Genomic DNA, 20,713 nt, shown 5'->3' on the forward strand with positions numbered 1-20,713 from the left:
TTAGCATTTAATTTTGGGGGGGTAAATACAGGCAAATATTTTTTATAAAAGTCACCTTGTCCTAGAGAGAATTACACGGTTACCATGCCAGGGTAAGCCAACAAGAAACACAGGCCTTTTTTAATTGTTTTTAAAATCCCCTGTGGGGAATATGAATGGTGGAAAAACGATTGGAACCATTTCCCTGTTCGACCGCTAGTTCTTATGGGTATTATGACTCCTACTGTGGTACTCTATTTGGGATATTATGGGCGGTAGACTTGTGGGCATTCCTAACATTTTCCATGACTTCCACTCTTTTTCTTGTAGATTCTGTGGTGTAGTGGTTATCACGTTCGCCTCACACGCGAAAGGTCCCTGGTTCGAAACCGGGCGGAAACAAATTTTAACAAAACAGATAGTGATGACCGAAACAGGGTCATAACTGAAAAAACGAAACAAATAAATAGGCCTGCAGAATACATGAATAGACCAGTCTTAGACATGTCTTTCAATAACCAGAGGCAGATAGTGATAACTGAAAAAAAAACGAAACAAATACATAGGCCTACAGAATACATGAATAGACCAGTCTTAGACATGTCTTTCAATAACCAGAGGCAATGCAATGTTATTAAACAGGTTGTTTGGATCCTGGATGCTAATTGGTTAATAGCAGGGAGTTGAAGCACCACCATCCCAGCATTCTGCGTGTAGTGCCTGTTAGCGGTTCCATTAGATTTATAAATGCGCATCCACTGTCCCACGGCCCAGCCAGTCAATTTATAAACTTCATCTCCCCTGGAAAAATGTGTCTAGACCAATGGTATTCAAACCTTTTCAGCAGGGACACCATTTTTTCCTACAGAATTTCTGGGGTGCCCATTTTTTTGCAATCATTTCTTGTGATCCCACCCCAAATACAACTTTAAAATCGGTACGTTACATTTTTTTTTTACATCAACAAATAACCTTCAATTACCCAATCAAATACTTTTTTTCTAATTAACTTTCTCAAAACGTTTCTATATTGTCTCATACAATAATCTGTACTCATAATTTTTTGTTCCTAAATAATGAATATATATATCCCCACTGCAGTCCCCCCGACCCCCACTTTAAATATCACTGGTCTAGACAATATTTCCCAATGCCCCTAGGCTAGCATATGGTTTGAAACAGTTGAGGTTTGTCTAAACCTTGCTGTCTGCCTCTCTGACCTGTGGATCAATGTTGCCGATTTTTTGGTGACCTCCACCGTGCGATGTGTATGAATGTGACCAGAATGACAGCTTCTCTGAGCCAGGCAAATTAATTGATCAGGGTCATTATAATGGATATATCCAAAGAAATGGCAATTTAATCCAAGGTAAAACAAACAAAAGTGCAGACAGTTTTCTGTCATTTCAGCTGCTTGATGTGATTGTTTGATAGATTTAGTTGGCTGGCTAGCAAAGGAAAAGTAGCTAGCCTGCATAGCTACAGTGCATTCGGAAAGTATTCAGACCCCTTACTTTTTTCCACATTTTGTTACGTTACAGCCTTATTCTGAAAATGGATTAAGTCAAATAAAATCTATCTACACACAATACCCCATAATGACAAAGCGATAACATATCATTTTTAATTCATAAAAAATATTTAAAAAATACCTTATTTACATACGTTTTCAGACCCTTTGCTATGAGGCTGGAAATTGAGCTCAGGTCCATCCTGTTTCCATTGATCATCCTTGAGATGTTTCTACAACTTGATTGGAGTCCACCTGTGGTAAATTCAATGGATTGGTCATGATTTGAAAAGGCACACACCTGTCTGTCTATATAAGGTTCCACAGTTGACAGTGCATGTCAGAGCATAAACTAAGCCATGAGGTGGAAGGAATTGTCCCTAGAGCTCCGAGACAGGATTGTGTCGAGGCACAGACGTGGGGAAGGGTACCGATACATTTCTGCAGCATTGAAGGTACCCAAGAACACAGTGGCTTCCATCATATTTAAAAGGAACAAGTTTGGAACCACCAAGACTCTACCAAGAGCCGGCTGCTCAGCCAAACCATCCCTACGGTGAATCAGCCCTTATTCAGGAGTTATTCACACGATAATTCCCGGGATCTCAAGCCTTATTGCTTAGTTAATGGACTAAGTCATTTCTGACTTCATTAGGTTCTGAGAGCTTATTCAGGAGTTATTCACACGATAATTCCCAGGATCTCAAGCCTTATTGCTTAGTTAATGAGCTAAGTCATTTCTGACTTCATTAGGTTCTGAGAGCGATAAATGCCCCACCCACCCACCCAGCCAAAGTCACACCCTTAGTATCCTACTCATGCAGTTTCCGTAGTGTAGCGGTTATCACGTTCGCCTAACACGCGAAAGGAGACCGGGCGGAAGCACATTTTAACAAATTAGACAGTAAGCCTATTCACTTAGGGCTCGATCCCAATTTAGGAATTCATGCTTTTCCTACGCACTTCTCAGTATTTGCTATTCAGACTTACCCTTTTAAGTCGCGTAATGCCCTCTGCTGGGGTGGCTAGCTTGGGCGCTCTGAATAAATTCCTGCTACGTGTGGTCTGAGTTCCATAATGATTCAAAAAGGCTACATGTCCCAAATTATTGCAATACTTTAGCTTAATATGATTCATTAATGCTAGCAACCCTCAGGAACAATTCACAAGGATGTGACAGATTAAAGGTCAACGGAATGAAAGTATGCCAAAATAAATGTATGTGGCTGTTACTGACAGTGGCTCCAGATAGTGGCTAATATTTAACATGATACAAATTGTCAAATAAAACTGTGAAAAGCCCCACAGTGGAGGTGTCATAATACCCATAAAACCTAGCGGTCAAACAGGGAAATGGTTCCAACCATTTTTCCACCATTCATTTTTCCCATAGGGGATTTTAGAAATACTTAAAATAATACATTTGTAGTTCTTTATGATAGCCACATTAGCAGTTAATTAGCATTTAATTTTGGGGGGGTAAATACAGGCGAATATTTTTTATAAAAGTCACCTTGTCCTAGAGAGAATTACACGGTTACCATGCCAGGGTAAGCCAACAAGAAACACAGGCCTTTTTTAATTGTTTTTAAAATCCCCTGTGGGGAATATGAATGGTGGAAAAACGATTGGAACCATTTCCCTGTTCGACCGCTAGTTCTTATGGATATTATGACTCCTACTGTGGTACTCTATTTGGGATATTATGGGCGGTAGACTTGTGGGCATTCCTAACATTTTCCATGACTTCCACTCTTTTTCTTGTAGTTTCTGTAGTGTAGTGGTTATCACGTTTGCCTCACACGCGAAATGTCCCTGGTTCGAAACCGGGCGGAAACAGATTTTAACAAAACAGATAGTGATGACCGAAACAGGGTCATAACTGAAAAAAACGAAACAAATAAATAGGCCTGCAGAATACATGAATAGACCAATCTTAGACCAGAGGCAGATAGTGATAACTGAAAAAAACGAAACAAATACATAGGCCTACAGAATACATGAAAAGACCAGTCTTAGACATGTCTTTCAATAACCAGAGGTAATGCAATGTTATAAAACAGGTTGTTTGGATCCTGGATGCTAATTGGTTAATAGCAGGGAGTTGAAGCACCAACATCCCAGCATTCTGCGGGTAGTGCCTGTTAGCGGTTCCATTAGATTTATAAATGCGCATCCACTGTCCCACGGCCCAGCCAGTCAATTTATAAACTTCATCTCCCCTGGAAAAATGTGTCTAGACCAATGGTATTCAAACCTTTTCAGAAGTGACACCATGTTTTCCTACAGAATTTCTGGGGTCCCCATTTTTTTGCAATCATTTCTTGTGATCCCACCCCAAATACAACTTTAAAATCGGTACGTTACATTTTTTTTTACATCAACAAATAACCTTCAATTACCCAATCAAATACTTTTTTTCTAATTAACTTTCTCAAAAACGTTTCTATATTGTCTCATACAATAATCTGTACTCATAATTTTTTGTTCCTAAATAATGAATATATATATCCCCACTGCAGTCCCCCCGACCCCGACTTTAAATATCACTGGTCTAGACAATATTTCCCAATGCCCCTAGGCTAGCATATGGTTTGAAACAGTTGAGGTTTGTCAATTCAAATAGGCTACATGTCCCAAATTATTGCAATACTTTAGCTTAATATGATTCACTAATGCTAGCAACCCTCAGGAACAATTCACAAGGATGTGACAGATTAAAGAAAGGTCAACGGAATGAAAGTATGCCAAAATAAATGTATGTGGCTGTTACTGACAGTGGCTCCCGATAGTGGCTAATATTTAACATGATACAAATTGTCAAATAAAACTGGGAAAAGCCCCACAGTAGAGGTGTCATAATACCCATAAAACCTAGCGGTCAAACAGGGAAATGGTTCCAACCATTTTTCCACCATTCATTTTTCCCATAGGGGATTTTAGAAACACTTAAAATAATACATTTGTAGTTCTTTATGATAGCCACATTAGCAGTTAATTAGCATTTCATTTTGGGGGGGGTAAATACAGGCGAATATTTTTTATAAAAGTCACCTTGTCCTAGAGAGAATTACACGGTTACCATGCCAGGGTAAGCCAACAAGAAACACAGGCCTTTTTTAATTGTTTTTAAAATCCCCTGTGGGGAATATGAATGGTGGAAAAACGATTGGAACCATTACCCTGTTCGACCGCTAGTTCTTATGGGTATTATGACTCCTACTGTGGTACTCTGTTTGGGATATTATGGGTGGTAGACTTGTGGGCATTCCTAACATTTGCCATGACTTCCACTCTTTTTCTTGTAGTTTCTGTAGTGTAGTGGTTATCACGTTCGCCTCATACGCGAAAGGACCCCGGTTCGAAACCGGGCGGAAACAAATTTTAACAAAACAGATAGTGATGACAGAAACAGGGTCATAACTGAAAAAAACGAAACAAATACATAGGCCTGCAGAATACATGAATAGACCAGTCTTAGACATGTCTTTCAATAACCAGAGGCAATGCAATGTTATAAAACAGGTTGTTTGGATCCTGGATGCTAATTGGTTAATAGCAGGGAGTTGAAGCACCACCATCCCAGCATTCTGCGGGTAGTGCCTGTTAGCGGTTCCATTAGATTTATAAATGCGCATCCACTGTCCCACGGCCCAGCCAGTCAATTTATAAACTTCATCTCCCCTGGAAAAATGTGTTTAGACCAATGGTATTCAAACCTTTTCAGCAGGGACACCATTTTTTCCTACAGAATTTCTGGGGTCCCCATTTTTTTGCAATCATTTCTTGTGATCCCACCCCAAATACAACTTTAAAATCGGTACGTTACATTTTTTTTTACATCAAAAAATAACCTTCAATTACCCAATCAAATACTTTTTTTCTAATTAACTTTCTCAAAAACGTTTCTATATTGTCTCATACAATAATCTGTACTCATAATTTTTTGTTCCTAAATAATGAATATATATATCCCCACTGCAGTCCCCCCGACCCCCACTTTAAATATCACTGGTCTAGACAATATTTCCCAATGCCCCTAGGCTAGCATATGGTTTTGAAACAGTTGAGGTTTGTCAATTCAAATAGGCTACATGTCCCAAATTATTGCAATACTTTAGCTTAATATGATTCACTAATGCTAGCAACCCTCAGGAACAATTCACAAGGATGTGACAGATTAAAGAAAGGTCAACGGAATGAAAGTATGCCAAAATAAATGTATGTGGCTGTTACTGACAGTGGCTCCCGATAGTGGCTAATATTTAACATGATACAAATTGTCAAATAAAACTGGGAAAAGCCCCACAGTGGAGGTGTCATAATACCCATAAAACCTAGCGGTCAAACAGGGAAATGGTTCCAACCATTTTTCCACCATTCATTTTTCCCATAGGGGATTTTAGAAACACTTAAAATAATACATTTGTAGTTCTTTATGATAGCCACATTAGCAGTTAATTAGCATTTAATTTTGGGGGGGTAAATACAGGCGAATATTTTTTATAAAAGTCACCTTGTCCTAGAGAGAATTACACGGTTACCATGCCAGGGTAAGCCAACAAGAAACACAGGCCTTTTTTAATTGTTTTTAAAATCCCCTGTGGGGAATATGAATGGTGGAAAAACGATTGGAACCATTTCCCTGTTCGACCGCTAGTTCTTCTGGGTATTATGACTCCTACTGTGGTACTCTATTTGGGATATTATGGGCGGTAGACTTGTGGGCATTCCTAACATTTTCCATGACTTCCACTTTTTTTCTTGTAGTTTCTGTAGTGTAGTGGTTATCACGTTCGCCTCACACGCGAAAGGTCCCCGTTTCGAAACCGGGCGGAAACAAATTTTAACAAAACAGATAGTGATGACAGAAACAGGGTCATAACTGAAAAAAACGAAACAAATACATAGGCCTGCAGAATAAATGAATAGACCAGTCTTAGACATGTCTTTCAATAACCAGAGGCAGATATTGATAACTGAAAAAAAACGAAACAAATACATAGGCCTACAGAATACATGAATAGACCAGTCTTAGACATGTCTTTCAATAACCAGAGGCAATGCAAAGTTATAAAACAGGTTGTTTGGATCCTGGATGCTAATTGGTTAAGAGCAGGGAGTTGAAGCACCACCATCCCAGCATTCTGCGGGTAGTGCCTGTTAGCGGATCCATTAGATTTATAAATGCGCATCCACTGTCCCACGGCCCAGCCAGTCACTTTATAAACTTCAACTCCCCTGGAAAAATGTGTCTAGACCAATGGTATTCAAACCTTTTCAGCAGGGACACCATTTTTTCCTACAGAATTTCTGGGGTCCCCATTTTTTTGCAATCATTTCTTGTGATCCCACCCCAAGTACAACTTTGAAATCGGTACGTTACATTTTTTTTTACATCAACAAATAACCTTCAATTACCCAATCAAATACTTTTTTTCTAATTAACTTTCTCAAAAACGTTTCTATATTGTCTCATACAATAATCTGTACTATAAATTTTTTGTTCCTAAATAATGAATATATATATCCCCACTGCAGTCCCCCCGACCCCGACTTTAAATATCACTGGTCTAGACAATATTTCCCAATGCCCCTAGGCTAGCATATGGTTTGAAACAGTTGAGGTTTGTCTAAACCTTGCTGTCTGCCTCTCCGACCTGTGGATCAATGTTGCCGTTTTTTTTGTGACCTCCACCGTGCGATGTGAATGAATGTGACCAGAATGACAGCTTCCCTGAGACAGGCAAATTAATTTATCAGGGTCATTATAATGGATATATCCAAAAAAATGGCAATATAATCCAAGGTAAAACAAACAAAAGTGCAGACAGTTTTCTGTCATTTCAGCTGCTTGATGTGATTGTGTGATAGATTTAGTTGGCTGGCTAGCAAAGGAAAAGTAGCTAGCCTGCATAGCTACAGTGCATTTGGAAAGTATTCAGACCCCTTACTTTTTTCCACATTTTGTTACGTTACAGCCTTATTCTGAAAATGGATTAAGTCAAATAAAATCTATCTTCACACAATACCCCATAATGACAAAGCGATAACATATCATTTTTAATTAATAAAAAAAGATTTTAAAAATACCTTATTTACATACGTTTTCAGACCCTTTGCTATGAGGCTGGAAATTGAGCTCAGGTCCATCCTGTTTCCATTGATCATCCTTGAGATGTTTCTACAACTTGATTGGAGTCCACCTGTGGTAAATTCAATGGATTGGTCATGATTTGAAAAGGCACACACCTGTCTGTCTATATAAGGTTCCACAGTTGACAGTGCATGTCAGAGCATAAACTAAGCCATGAGGTGGAAGGAATTGTCCCTAGAGCTCCGAGACAGGATTGTGTCGAGGCACAGACGTGGGGAAGGGTACCGATACATTTCTGCAGCATTGAAGGTACCCAAGAACACAGTGGCTTCCATCATATTTAAAAGGAACAAGTTTGGAACCACCAAGACTCTTCCAAGAGCCGGCTGCTCAGCCAAACCATCCCTACGGTGAATCAGCCCTTATTCAGGAGTTATTCACACGATAATTCCCGGGATCTCAAGCCTTATTGCTTAGTTAATGGACTAAGTCATTTCTGACTTCATTAGGTTCTGAGAGCTTATTCAGGAGTTATTCACACGATAATTCCCAGGATCTCAAGCCTTATTGCTTAGTTAATGAGCTAAGTCATTTCTGACTTCATTAGGTTCTGAGAGCGATAAATGCCCCACCCACCCACCCAGCCAAAGTCACACCCTTAGTATCCTACTCATGCAGTTTCCGTAGTGTAGCGGTTATCACGTTCGCCTAACACGCGAAAGGAGACCGGGCGGAAACACATTTTAACAAATTAGACAGTAAGCCTATTCACTTAGGGCTCGATCCCAATTTAGGAATTCATGCTTTTCCTACGCACTTCTCAGTATTTGCTATTCAGACTTACCCTTTTAAGTCGCGTAACGCACTCTGCTGGGGTGGCTAGCTTGGGCGCTCTGAATAAATTCCTGCTACGTGTGGTCTGAGTTCCATAATGATTCAAATAGGCTACATGTCTCAAATTATTGCAATACTTTAGCTTAATATGATTCACTAATGCTAGCAACCCTCAGGAACAATTCACAAGGATGTGACAGATTAAAGAAAGGTCAACGGAATGAAAGTATGCCAAAATAAATGTATGTAGCTGTTACTGACAGTGGCTCCCGATAGTGGCTAATATTTAACATGATACAAATTGTCAAATAAAACTTGGAAAAGCCCCACAGTGGAGGTGTCATAATACCCATAAAACCTAGCGGTCAAACAGGGAAATGGTTCCAACCACTTTCCACCATTCATTTTTCCCATAGGGTATTTTAGAAACACTTAAAATAATACATTTGTAGTTCTTTATGATAGCCACATTAGCAGTTAATTAGCATTTAATTTTGGGGGGGTAAATACAGGTGAATATTTTTTATAAAAGTCACCTTGTGCTAGAGAGAATTACACGGTTACCATGCCAGGGTAAGCCAACAAGAAACACAGGCCTTTTTTAATTGTTTTTAAAATCCCCTGTAGGGAATATGAATGGTGGAAAAACGATTGGAACCATTACCCTGTTCGACCGCTAGTTCTTATGGGTATTATGACTCCTACTGTGGTACTCTATTTGGGATATTATGGGCGGTAGACTTGTGGGCATTCCTAACATTTGCCATGACTTCCACTCTTTTTCTTGTAGATTCTGTAGTGTAGTGGTTATCACGTTCGCCTCACACGCGAAAGGTCCCCGGTTCGAAACCGGGCGGAAGCAAATTTTAACAAAACAGATAGTGATGACAGAAACAGGGTCATAACTGAAAAAAACGAAACAAATACATAGGCCTGCAGAATACATGAATAGACCAATCTTAGACCAGAGGCAGATAGTGATAACTGAAAAAAAACGAAACAAATACATAGGCCTACAGAATACATGAAAAGACCAGTCTTAGACATGTCTTTCAATAACCAGAGGCAATGCAATGTTATAAAACAGGTTGTTTGGATCCTGGATGCTAATTGGTTAATAGCAGGGAGTTGAAGCACCACCATCCCAGCATTCTGCGGGTAGTGCCTGTTAGCGGTTCCATTAGATTTATAAATGCGCATCCACTGTCCCACGGCCCAGCCAGTCAATTTATAAACTTCATCTAACCTGGAAAAATGTGTTTAGACCAATGGTATTCAAACCTTTTCAGCAGGGACACCATGTTTTCCTACAGAATTTCTGGGGTCCCCATTTTTTTGCAATCATTTCTTGTGATCCCACCCCAAATACAACTTTAAAATCGGTACGTTACATTTTTTTTTACATCAACAAATAACCTTCAATTACCCAATCAAATACTTTTTTTCTAATTAACTTTCTCAAAAACGTTTCTATATTGTCTCATACAATAATCTGTACTCATAATTTTTTGTTCCTAAATAATGAATATATATACCCCCACTTTAAATATCACTGGTCTAGACAATATTTCCCAATGCCCCTAGGCTAGCATATGGTTTGAAACAGTTGAGGTTTGTCAATTCAAATAGGCTACATGTCCCAAATTATTGCAATACTTTAGCTTAATATGATTCACTAATGCTAGCAACCCTCAGGAACAATTCACAAGGATGTGACAGATTAAAGAAAGGTCAACGGAATGAAAGTATGCCAAAATAAATGTATGTGGCTGTTACTGACAGTGGCTCCCGATAGTGGCTAATATTTAACATGATACAAATTGTCAAATAAAACTGGGAAAAGCCCCACAGTGGAGGTGTCATAATACCCATAAAACCTAGCGGTCAAACAGGGAAATGGTTCCAACCATTTTTCTACCATTCATTTTTCCCATAGGGGATTTTAGAAACACTTAAAATAATACATTTGTAGTTCTTTATGATAGCCACATTAGCAGTTAATTAGCATTTAATTTTGGGGGGGTAAATACAGGCGAATATTTTTTATAAAAGTCACCTTGTCCTAGAGAGAATTACACGGTTACCATGCCAGGGTAAGCCAACAAGAAACACAGGCCTTTTTTAATTGTTTTTAAAATCCCCTGTGGGGAATATGAATGGTGGAAAAACGATTGGAACCATTTCCCTGTTCGACCGCTAGTTCTTATGGGTATTATGACTCCTACTGTGGTACTCTATTTTGGATATTATGGGCGGTAGACTTGTGGGCATTCCTAACATTTTCCATGACTTCCACTCTTTTTCTTGTAGTTTCCGTAGTGTAGTGGTTATCACGTTCGCCTCACACGCGAAAGGTCCCCGGTTCGAAACCGGGCGGAAACAAATTTTAACAAAACAGATAGTGATGACAGAAACAGGGTCATAACTGAAAAAAAACGAAACAAATACATAGGCCTGCAGAATACATGAATAGACCAGTCTTAGACATGTCTTTCAATAACCAGAGGCAATGCAATGTTATAAAACAGGTTGTTTGGATCCTGGATGCTAATTGGTTAATAGCAGGGAGTTGAAGCACCACCATCCCAGCATTCTGCGGGTAGTGCCTGTTAGCGGTTCCATTAGATTTATAAATGTGCATCCACTGTCCCACGGCCCAGCCAGTCAATTTATAAACTTCATCTAACCTGGAAAAATGTGTTTAGACCAATGGTATTCAAACCTTTTCAGCAGGGACACCATTTTTTCCTACAGAATTTCTGGGGTCCCCATTTTTTTGCAATCATTTCTTGTGATCCCACCCCAAATACAACTTTAAAATCGGTACGTTACATTTTTTTTACATCAACAAATAACCTTCAATTACCCAATCAAATACTTTTTTTCTAATTAACTTTCTCAAAAACGTTTCTATATTGTCTCATACAATAATCTGTACTCATAATTTTTTGTTCCTAAATAATGAATATATATATCCCCACTGCAGTCCCTCCGACCCCGACTTTAAATATCACTGGTCTAGACAATATTTCCCAATGCCCCTAGGCTAGCATATGGTTTGAAACAGTTGAGGTTTGTCTAAACCTTGCTGTCTGCCTCTCCGACTTGTGGATCAATGTTGCCGTTTTTTTGGTGACCTCCACCGTGCGATGTGTATGAATGTGACCAGAATGACAGCTTCTCTGAGCCAGGCAAATTCATTTATCAGGGTCATTATAATGGATATATCCAAAGAAATGGCAATATAATCCAAGGTAAAACAAACAAAAGTGCAGACAGTTTTCTGTCATTTCAGCTGCTTGATGTGATTGTGTGATAGATTTAGTTGGCTGGCTAGCAAAGGAAAAGTAGCTAGCCTGCATAGCTACAGTGCATTCGGAAAGTATTCAGACCCCTTACTTTTTTCCACATTTTGTTACGTTACAGCCTTATTCTGAAAATGGATTAAGTCAAATAAAATCTATCTACACACAATACCCCATAATGACGAAGCGATAACATATAATTTTTAATCCATAAAAAAAGATTTAAAAAATACCTTATTTACATACGTTTTCAGACCCTTTGCTATGAGGCTGGAAATTGAGCTCAGGTCCATCCTGTTTCCATTGATCATCCTTGAGATGTTTCTACAACTTGATTGGAGTCCACCTGTGTTAAATTCAATGGATTGGTCATGATTTGAAAAGGCACACACCTGTCTGTCTATATAAGGTTCCACAGTTGACAGTGCATGTCAGAGCATAAACTAAGCCATGAGGTGGAAGGAATTGTCCCTAGAGCTCCGAGACAGGATTTTGTCGAGGCACAGACGTGGGGAAGGGTACCGATACATTTCTGCAGCATTGAAGGTACCCAAGAACACAGTGGCTTCCATCATTCTTAAAAGGAAGAAGTTTGGAACCACCAAGACTCTTCCAAGAGCCGGCTGCTCAGCCAAACCATCCCTACGGTGAATCAGCCCTTATTCAGGAGTTATTCACACGATAATTCCCGGGATCTCAAGCCTTATTGCTCAGTTAATGGACTAAGTCATTTTTGACTTCGTTAGGTTCTGAGAGCGATAAATGCCCCACCCACCCACCCAGCCACCCACCCAGCCAAAGTCACACCCTTAGTATCCTACTCATGCAGTTTCTGTAGTGTAGCGGTTATCACGTTCGCCTAACACGCGAAAGGTCCCCGGTTCGAGACCGGGCGGAAACACATTTTAACAAATTAGACAGTAAGCCTATTCACTTAGGGCTCGATCCCAATTTAGGAATTCATGCTTTTCCTACGCACTTCTCAGTATTTGCTATTCAGACTTACCCTTTTAAGTCGCGTAACACACTCTGCTGGGGTGGCTAGCTTGGGCGCTCTGAATAAATTCCTGCTACGTGTGGTCTGAGTTCCATAATGATTCAAATAGGCTACATGTCCCAAATTATTGCAATACTTTAGCTTAATATGATTCACTAATGCTAGCAACCCTCAGGAACAATTCACAAGGATGTGACAGATTAAAGAAAGGTCAACGGAATGAAAGTATGCCAAAATAAATGTATGTGGCTGTTACTGACAGCGGCTCCCGATAGTGGCTAATATTTAACATGATACAAATTGTCAAATAAAACTGGGAAAAGCCCCACAGTGGAGGTGTCATAATACCCATAAAACCTAGCGGTCAAACAGGGAAATGGTTCCAACCATTTTTCCACTATTCATTTTTCCCATAGGGGATTTTAGAAACACTTAAAATAATACATTTGTAGTTCTTTATGATAGCCACATTAGCAGTTAATTAGCATTTAATTTTGGGGGGGGTAAATACAGGCGAAAATCTTTTATAAAAGTCACCTTGTCCTAGAGAGAATTACACGGTTACCATGCCAGGGTAAGCCAACAAGAAACACAGGCCTTTTTAATTGTTTTTTAAAATCCCCTGTGGGGAATATGAATGGTGGGAAAACGATTGGAACCATTTCCCTGTTCGACCGCTAGTTCTTATGGGTATTATGACTCCTACTGTGGTACTCTATTTGGGATATTATGGGCGGTAGACTTGTGGGCAGTCCTAACATTTTCCATGACTTCCACTCTTTTTCTTGTAGTTTCCGTAGTGTAGTGGTTATCAAGTTTGCCTCACATGCGAAAGGTCCCCGGTTAGAAACCAAGCGCATTTTTTTTTTAACAAAACAGATAGTGATGACAGAAACAGGATCATAACTGAAAAAAACGAAACAAATACATAGGCCTGCAGAATACATGAATAGACCAGTCTTAGACATGTCTTTCAATAACCAGAGGCAGATAGTGATAACTGAAATAAAAATGAAACTAATACATAGGCCTACAGAATACATGAAAAGACCAGTCTTAGACATGTCTTTCAATAACCAGAGGCAATGCAATGTTATAAAACAGGTTGTTTGGATCCTGGATGCTAATTGGTTAATAGCAGGGAGTTGAAGCACCACCATCCCAGCATTCTGCGGGTAGTGCCTGTTAGCGGTTCCATTAGATTTATAAATGCGCATCCACTGTCCCACGGCCCAGTCAGTCAATTTATAAACTTCATCTCCCCTGGAAAAATGTGTCTAGACCAATGGTATTCAAACCTTTTCAGCAGGGACACCATGTTTTCCTACAGAATTTCTGGGGTCCCCATTTTTTTCAATCATTTATTGTGATCCCACCCCAAACACAACTTTAAAATCGGTACGTTACATTTTTTTTTTACATCAACAAATAACCTTCAATTACCCAATCAAATACTTTTTTTCTAATTAACTTTCTCAAAACGTTTCTATATTGTCTCATACAATAATCTGTACTCATAATTTTTTGTTCCTAAATAATGAATATATATATCCCCACTGCAGTCCCCCCAACCCCGACTTTAAATATCACTGGTCTAGACAATATTTCCCAATGCCCCTAGGCTAGCATATGGTTTGAAACAGTTGAGGTTTGTCTAAACCTTGCTGTCTGCCTCTCCGACCTGTGGATCAATGTTGCCGTTTTTTTGGTGACCTCCACCGTGCGATGTGTATGAATGTGACCAGAATGACAGCTTCTCTGAGCCAGGCAAATTAATTTATCAGGGTCATTATAATGGATATATCCAAAGAAATGGCAATATAATCCAAGGTAAAACAAACAAAAGTGCAGACAGTTTTCTGTCATTTCAGCTGCTTGATGTGATTGTGTGATAGATTTAGTTGGCTGGCTAGCAAAGGAAAAGTAGCTAGCCTGCATAGCTACAGTGCATTCGGAAAGTATTCAGACCCCTTACTTTTTTCCACATTTTGTTACGTTACAGCCTTATTCTGAAAATGGATTAAGTCAAATAAAATCTATCTACACACAATACCCCATAATGACAAAGCGATAACATATCATTTTTAATTCATAAAAAAAGATTTAAAAAATACCTTATTTACATACGTTTTCAGACCCTTTGCTATGAGGCTGGAAATTGAGCTCAGGTCAATCCTGTTTCCATTGATCATCCTTGAGATGTTTCTACAACTTGATTGGAGTCCACCTGTGGTAAATTCAATGGATTGGTCATGATTTGAAAAGGCACACACCTGTCTGTCTATATAAGGTTCCACAGTTGACAGTGCATGTCAGAGAATAAACTAAGCCATGAGGTGGAAGGAATTGTCCCTAGAGCTCCGAGACAGGATTTTGTCGAGGCACAGACGTGGGGAAGGGTACCAATACATTTCTGCAGCATTGAAGGTACCCAAGAACACAGTGGCTTCCATCATTCTTAAAAGGAAGAAGTTTGGAACCACCAAGACTCTTCCAAGAGCCGGCTGCTCAGCCAACCATCCCTAAGGTGAATCAGCCCTTATTCAGGGAGTTATTCACACGATAATTCCCGGGATCTCAAGCCTTATTGCTTAGTTACTGGACTAAGTAATTTCTGACTTCATTAGGTTCTGAGAGCGATAAATGCCCCACCCACCCAGCCACCCACCCAGCCAAAGTCACACCCTTAGTATCCTACTCATGCAGTTTTCCGTAGTGTAGCGGTTATCACGTTCGCCTAACACGCGAAAGGTCCCCGGTTCGAGACCGGGCGGAAACACATTTTAACAAATTAGACAGTAAGCCTATTCACTTAGGGCTCGATCCAAATTTAGGAATTCATGCTTTTCCTACGCACTTCTCAGTATTTGCTATTCAGACTTACCCTTTTAAGTCGCGTAACGCACTCTGCTGGGGTGGCTAGCTTGGGCGCTCTGAATAAATTCCTGCTACGTGTGGTCTGAGTTCCATAATGATTCAAATAGGCTACATGTCCCAAATTATTGCAATACTTTAGCTTAATATGATTCACTAATGCTAGCAACCCTCAGGAACAATTCACAAGGATGTGACAGATTAAAGAAAGGTCAACGGAATGAAAGTATGCCAAAATAAATGTATGTGGCTGTTACTGACAGCGGCTCCCGATAGTGGCTAATATTTAACATGATACAAATTGTCAAATAAAACTGGGAAAAGCCCCACAGTGGAGGTGTCATAATACCCATAAAACCTAGCGGTCAAACAGGGAAATGGTTCCAACCATTTTTCCACTATTCATTTTTCCCTTAGGGGATTTTAGAAACACTTAAAATAATACATTTGTAGTTCTTTATGATCGCCACGTTAGCAGTTAATTAGCATTTAATTTTGGGGGGGTAAATACAGGCGAAAATCTTTTATAAAAGTCACCTTGTCCTAGAGAGAATTACACGGTTACCATGCCAGGGTAAGCCAACAAGAAACACAGGCCTTTTTTAATTGTTTTTAAAATCCCCTGTGGGGAATATGAATGGTGGAAAAACGATTGGAACCATTTCCCTGTTCGACCGCTAGTTCTTAGGGTATTATGACTCCTACTGTGGTACTCTATTTGGGATATTATGGGCGGTAGACTTGTGGGCAGTCCTAACATTTTCCATGACTTCCACTCTTTTTCTTGTAGTTTCCGTAGTGTAGTGGTTATCAAGTTTGCCTCACATGCGAAAGGTCCCCGGTTAGAAACCAAGCGCATTTTTTTTTAACAAAACAGATAGTGATGACAGAAACAGGATCATAACTGAAAAAAAACGAAACAAATACATAGGCCTGCAGAATACATGAATAGACCAGTCTTAGACATGTCTTTCAATAACCAGAGGCAGATAGTGATAACTGAAATAAAAATGAAACTAATACATAGGCCTACAGAATACATGAAAAGACCAGTCTTAGACATGTCTTTCAATAACCAGAGGCAATGCAATGTTATAAAACAGGTTGTTTGGATCCTGGATGCTAATTGGTTAATAGCAGGGAGTTGAAGCACCACCATCCCAGCATTCTGCGGGTAGTGCCTGTTAGCGGTTCCATTAGATTTATAAATGCGCATCCACTGTCCCACGGCCCAGTCAGTCAATTTATAAACTTCATCTCCCCTGGAAAAATGTGTCTAGACCAATGGTATTCAAACCTTTTCAGCAGGGACACCATGTTTTCCTACAGAATTTCTGGGGTCCCCATTTTTTTTCAATCATTTATTGTGATCCCACCCCAAACACAACTTTAAAATCGGTACGTTACATTTTTTTTTACATCAACAAATAACCTTCAATTACCCAATCAAATACTTTTTTTCTAATTAACTTTCTCAAAAACGTTCTATATTGTCTCATACAATAATCTGTACTCATAATTTTTTGTTCCTAAATAATGAATATATATATCCCCACTGCAGTCCCCCCGACCCCGACTTTAAATATCACTGGTCTAGACAATATTTCCCAATGCCCCTAGGCTAGCATATGGTTTGAAACAGTTGAGGTTTGTCTAAACCTTGCTGTCTGCCTCTCCGACCTGTGGATCAATGTTGCCGTTTTTTTGGTGACCTCCACCGTGCGATGTGTATGAATGTGACCAGAATGACAGCTTCTCTGAGCCAGGCAAATTAATTTATCAGGGTCATTATAATGGATATATCCAAAGAAATGCAATATAATCCAAGGTAAAACAAACAAAAGTGCAGACAGTTTTCTGTCATTTCAGCTGCTTGATGTGATTGTGTGATAGATTTAGTTGGCTGGCTAGCAAAGGAAAAGTAGCTAGCCTGCATAGCTACAGTGCATTCGGAAAGTATTCAGACCCCTTACTTTTTTCCACATTTTGTTACGTTACAGCCTTATTCTGAAAATGGATTAAGTCAAATAAAATCTATCTACACACAATACCCCATAATGACAAAGCGATAACATATCATTTTAATTCATAAAAAAAGATTTAAAAAATACCTTATTTACATACGTTTTCAGACCCTTTGCTATGAGGCTGGAAATTGAGCTCAGGTCAATCCTGTTTCCATTGATCATCCTTGAGATGTTTCTACAACTTGATTGGAGTCCACCTGTGGTAAATTCAATGGATTGGTCATGATTTGAAAAGGCACACACCTGTCTGTCTATATAAGGTTCCACAGTTGACAGTGCATGTCAGGCATAAACTAAGCCATGAGGTGGAAGGAATTGTCCCTAGAGCTCCGAGACAGGATTTTGTCGAGGCACAGACGTGGGAAGGGTACCAATACATTTCTGCAGCATTGAAGGTACCCAAGAACACAGTGGCTTCCATCATTCTTAAAGGAAGAAGTTTGGAACCACCAAGACTCTTCCAAGAGCCGGCTGCTCAGCCAAACCATCCCTAAGGTGAATCAGCCCTTATTCAGGAGTTATTCACACGATAATTCCCGGGATCTCAAGCCTTATTGCTTAGTTACTGGACTAAGTAATTTCTGACTTCATTAGGTTCTGAGAGCGATAAATGCCCCACCCACCCAGCCACCCACCCAGCCAAAGTCACACCCTTAGTATCCTACTCATGCAGTTTCCGTAGTGTAGCGGTTTATCACGTTCGCCTAACATGCGAAAGGGTCCCCGGTTCGAGACCGGGCGGAAACACATTTTAACAAATTAGACAGTAAGCCTATTCACTTAGGGCTCGATCCCAATTTAGGAATTCATGCTTTTCCTACGCACTTCTCATTATTTGCTATTCAGACTTACCCTTTAAGTCGCGTAACGCACTCTGCTGGGGTGGCTAGCTGGGCGCTCTGAATAAATTCCTGCTACGTGTGGTCTGAGTTCCATAATGATTCAAATAGGCTACATGTCCCAAATTATTGCAATACTTTAGCTTAATATGATTCACTAATGCTAGCAACCCTCAGGAACAATACACAAGGATGTGACAGATTAAAGAAAGGTCAACGGAATGAAGTATGCCAAAATAAATGTATGTGGCTGTTACTGACAGTGGGTCCCGATAGTGGCTAATATTTAACATGATACAAATTGTCAAATAAAACTGGTAAAAGCCCCACAGTGGAGGTGTCATAATACCCATAAAACCTAGCGGTCAAACAGGGAAATGGTTCCAACCATTTTTCCACCATTCATTTTTCCCATAGGGTATTTTAGAAACACTTAAATAATACATTTGTAGTTCTTTATGATCGCCACATTAGCAGTTAATTAGCATTTAATTTGGGGGGGGTAAATACAGGCAAATATTTTTTATAAAAGTCACCTTGTCCTAGAGAGAATTACACGGTTACCATGCCCAGGGTAAGCCAACAAGAAACACAGGCCTTTTTAATTGTTTTTTAAAATCCCTGTGGGGAATATGAATGTGGAAAAAACGATTGGAACCATTTCCCTGTTCGACCGCTAGTTCTTATGGTATTATGACTCCTACTGTGGTACTCTATTTGGATATTATGGGCGGTAGACTTGTGGGCATTCTACATTTTCCATGACTTCGACTCTTTTCTTGTAGTTTCTGTAGTGTGTGGTTATCACGTTCGCCTCACACGCGAAAGGTCCCTGGTTCGAACAGGGCGAAAAAACAATTTTAACAAAACAGATAGTGATGACCGAAACAGGGTCCATAACTGAAAAAAACGAAACAATAAAATATGCCTGCAGAATACATGAATAGACCAAATCTTAGACAATAGCAGATAGTGATAACTGAAAAAAAAACGAAACAAATACATAGGCCTACAGAATACATGAAAAGACCAGTCTTAGACATGGGTCCTTTCAATAACCATAGGCAATGCAATGTTAGAAAACAGGTTGTTTGGATCCTGGATGCTTAAGTGGGTAATAGCAGGGAGTTGAAGCACACCCATCCCAGCACCTCTGCGGTAGTGCCTGATTAGCGTTCCATTAGATTTATAAATGCGCATCCACTGTCCCACGGCCCAGCCAGTCAATTTATAAACTTCATCTCCCCTGGAAAAATGTGTCTAGACCAATGGTATTCAAACCTTTTCAGCAGGGACACCATGTTTTCCTACAGAATTTCTGGGGTCCCCATTTTTTTGCAATCATTTCTTGTGATCCCACCCCAAATACAACTTTAAAATCGGTACGTTACATTTTTTTTACATCAACAAATAACCTTCAATTACCCAATCAATATTTTTTTCTAATTAACTTTCTCAAAAACGTTTCTATATTGTCTCATACAATAATCTGTACTCATAATTTTTTGTTCCTAAATAATGAATATATATACCCCACTGCAGTCCCCCGACCCCGACTTTAAATTATCACTGGTCTAGACAATATTTCCCAATGCCCTAGGCTAGCATATGGTTTGAAACAGTTGAGGTTGTCAATTCAAATAGGCTACATGTCCCAAATTATTGCAATACTTTAGCTTAATATGATTCACTAATGCTAGCAACCCTCAGGAACAATTCACAAGGATGGACAGATTAAGAAAGGTCAACGGAATGAAAGTATGCCAAAATAAATGATATTGGGCTGTTACTGACAGTGGCTCCCGATAGTGGCTAATATTAACATGATACAAATGTCAAATAAAACTGGGAAAAGCCCCACAGTGGAGGTGTCATAATACCCATAAAACCTAGCGGTCAAACAGGGAAATGGTTCCAACCATTTTTCCACCATTCATTTTTCCCATAGGGGATTTTAGAAACACTTAAAATAATACATTTGTAGTTCTTTATGATAGCCACATTAGCAGTTAATTAGCATTTAATTTTGGGGGGGTAAATACAGGCGAATATTTTTATAAAAGTCACCTTGTCCTAGAGAGAATTACACGGTTACCATGCCAGGGTAAGCCACAAGAAACAAAGGCCTTTTTTAATTGTTGTAAAATCCCCTGTGGGGAATATGAATGGTGGAAAAACGATTGGAAACCATTCCCATGTTCGACCGCAGTTCTTATGGGTTATTATGACTCCTACTGTGGTACTCTATTTG

The 20,713-nt window shown here is 39.5% G+C and overlaps 8 non-coding genes across 8 annotated transcripts; all 8 read left to right on the top strand.

Moving 5' to 3' along the window:
• The first annotated feature begins 308 nt into the window (after positions 1–308).
• On the top strand, positions 309–381 carry trnav-cac (transfer RNA valine (anticodon CAC)). The gene has a single exon. It is a non-coding gene; the product is annotated as a tRNA-Val (tRNA).
• Positions 382–4,796: 4,415 nt separating this feature from the next.
• Positions 4,797–4,869, top strand: trnam-cau (transfer RNA methionine (anticodon CAU)). Its single transcript has one exon. It is a non-coding gene; the product is annotated as a tRNA-Met (tRNA).
• Positions 4,870–6,258: 1,389 nt separating this feature from the next.
• trnav-cac (transfer RNA valine (anticodon CAC)) lies at positions 6,259–6,331 on the top strand. Its single transcript has one exon. It is a non-coding gene; the product is annotated as a tRNA-Val (tRNA).
• A 2,878-nt stretch (positions 6,332–9,209) lies between these two features.
• Positions 9,210–9,282, top strand: trnav-cac (transfer RNA valine (anticodon CAC)). Its single transcript has one exon. It is a non-coding gene; the product is annotated as a tRNA-Val (tRNA).
• A 1,447-nt stretch (positions 9,283–10,729) lies between these two features.
• On the top strand, positions 10,730–10,802 carry trnav-cac (transfer RNA valine (anticodon CAC)). Its single transcript has one exon. It is a non-coding gene; the product is annotated as a tRNA-Val (tRNA).
• A 1,751-nt stretch (positions 10,803–12,553) lies between these two features.
• On the top strand, positions 12,554–12,626 carry trnav-aac (transfer RNA valine (anticodon AAC)). The gene has a single exon. It is a non-coding gene; the product is annotated as a tRNA-Val (tRNA).
• Positions 12,627–15,428: 2,802 nt separating this feature from the next.
• trnav-aac (transfer RNA valine (anticodon AAC)) lies at positions 15,429–15,501 on the top strand. Its single transcript has one exon. It is a non-coding gene; the product is annotated as a tRNA-Val (tRNA).
• Positions 15,502–18,295: 2,794 nt separating this feature from the next.
• On the top strand, positions 18,296–18,370 carry trnav-aac (transfer RNA valine (anticodon AAC)). The gene has a single exon. It is a non-coding gene; the product is annotated as a tRNA-Val (tRNA).
• Positions 18,371–20,713: the final 2,343 nt, after the last annotated feature.

This window comes from Salmo trutta, unplaced genomic scaffold (genome assembly GCF_901001165.1).
Source record: "Salmo trutta unplaced genomic scaffold, fSalTru1.1, whole genome shotgun sequence".
In the NCBI taxonomy this organism is placed as follows: Eukaryota; Metazoa; Chordata; class Actinopteri; order Salmoniformes; family Salmonidae; genus Salmo; species Salmo trutta.